This window comes from Gadus chalcogrammus, unplaced genomic scaffold, assembly GCF_026213295.1.
Source record: "Gadus chalcogrammus isolate NIFS_2021 unplaced genomic scaffold, NIFS_Gcha_1.0 GACHA157, whole genome shotgun sequence".
Taxonomy (NCBI): Eukaryota; Metazoa; Chordata; class Actinopteri; order Gadiformes; family Gadidae; genus Gadus; species Gadus chalcogrammus.
The window spans coordinates 1-2155 of record NW_026613592.1 but is presented as its reverse complement, the minus strand read 5'-3'; the positions used below and the strand labels follow the sequence as shown (position 1 = coordinate 2155).

Here is a 2155-nt window from a genome sequence, read left to right as displayed (position 1 = left end):
AAACCAATAATTGCACTGTTAAATGTGTCTAACTCCATATGCCCTGAAAGCACAAGATGCTTTAAAACACATTTTATTTCATATGGGGCAACACCTTCAAGAATAATATGCATTATGTCTTGCGGAGTTTGATTGATTATATCAAAGTGAGGACATTCTGTTAATTTGCTTCTCCTGTTAATACCATATGTCGTTTTAAGATTTTCTTTCAGAAAGTCAGTGCTTGCTTTTTCAATGTCACTACATTGTCTGATATGACTTGTCATGGTCCTTTTAACAAACAAATCATCGTTAAATTTTTCCTGCATGTCTTTAAAGTTGCATTCGCAGTGTCTGCATTTACTGTAGGCAAACCCTACTCCTACCTTAAATCCGGCCACTTCATGTTGAGCTAACACAGACATAAGCGCCCCAAAAATTGTCTTTTCACCATTTGCAGTGACAACTTTAACACCATCATACAGCTCAATCAAGTCACAATTAATCCTCTCAAGTACCTTATCAATACCACAAGTAGAAATATCTTTTGATTTTACCATGGCAAGCAAACGAATGGCAGCAAGTCTTGATCTGTATTTAGGGTTGATGTTACCTAAGGTGTAATAAACCAATAACAATTTGTTTTTGTTTGCCCGAGATCCAAGAGGATTGCACAATTCAATTTCATCTGTATATAAAATTATTTGCAATGCTGTGGGAACTCTCAAAAACAGTGGGTGCGATTTAAAAATGTCTCCATCAATTAAATCCTGAAAAAATCCATCCTTGCATGGCTGTGGCCCCTGTTCAATCATTGCAAGAATTCTTGGATGCATTAACAGCTGTTCCAAACTTTTCAACAATGGTATATAATAAAAGTAATGGTGTTTAATGGTAAGGACTCTAGAGTCTCCACTTTTCACATAACATACCGTATTTTTTGATATAATCATCTCTGGTTCAACTGGCTGTAACAGTTCTTTGATTGTCTTATCCTGCAAATGTGTTGTAGCAATTTGACTGAAAGGGTCATTTAACTTGTCAAATACTCCCATTACATCATTCTTCAGTTGACCAAGGTCCCCAGAATGTGCCTCAATCATGTTACTCATTTGATGTTTTAGGTGCTCCAGTAATGCTGCCTGGTATTGCTGGACTCCGGACACCATCTGGTTAACAGCTCTCTGGAGAAAAAAAAAAAAATGCAAATAAACAAACAAATGAGAGAAATGTGAACAAGGCTGTAGTTGGAATTGATGTTATAAATAGATTATATTCTGAGAGTCTACTAGAGATTCACAATTCCAAAGTATCCTTATTTATCTTATGGTGGTCCTTTATGCAGTCCCTCATCCTCTGTCTGAAACAAGCCCTTTTAGACAGAGCATTCCAGGAGTCTATGACTACTGTTCTAATGACATAAGCTTATTGTTATTAAGCTTGCTAGAAAACAACGGAATACATTAAACTAAAAATTACCTGTGTAAGTCGATGGGTTTCTCTGGCTTGAAGAAGAAATGCAGTTGCATATTTGGACAAATCAACGTTGACACGACCTTCTCCACCTTCTTGAAATCCACACTGAAACAGATTAACGTCTCTATTAAAACAGGTAAAATGTTGGCATTGCGATCACCACCAAAAAATGTAATATTAGCCTGGCTAAAAACCATAAATAAAGACATACCGTTGGAGCGACAATGCTTGAACCCGCTTCAGTCTCTGATGAATGTTGTTGGGTTGGACAGACCTCAGCCACACTGCTAGCAATAGTTTGGTTGCTCTCACATGTTCCTGACAAGGCATGGCACGCTGATCCTTCCTCCTCGGCCCCGTCCACTTGGAGAAGATGCGCGCGTGTGTACGCTTTATGTGATAGTAATAAGAGTTATACACTCTATACTCACTAGGACAGCCATCAATGCCACAAACCACGCGAAAGTCGGGGCTGCGACTGTGTAAAGAGTTGATGTGACTCAAAAGTTTTTTCAATGCCACAAAAATGTAGCATATGAAACAACGCCAGATCATCTTGGAGGAGCAAGATTCCTAACGTTAAAGCGAGTGCAGCAAGACAACACGTTATATCCAGCCCGGGAGAAATTTGAAAGTTGGACATGCGCAGTACCGAACACACGCACGGCTGGCTCACTGGAGGGAACGTTACAGGTGCGTA

General features: G+C 39.1%; 1 long non-coding RNA gene across 1 annotated transcript; it reads right to left on the bottom strand.

The window, feature by feature from the left end:
• Positions 1 to 522: 522 nt before the first annotated feature.
• Positions 523 to 1919, bottom strand: LOC130379018 (uncharacterized). Its single transcript, XR_008895067.1, has 3 exons — positions 1667 to 1919; positions 1459 to 1560; positions 523 to 1163 (listed from the first exon to the last, which is right to left on the bottom strand). It is a non-coding gene; the product is annotated as an uncharacterized LOC130379018 (long non-coding RNA).
• Positions 1920 to 2155: the final 236 nt, after the last annotated feature.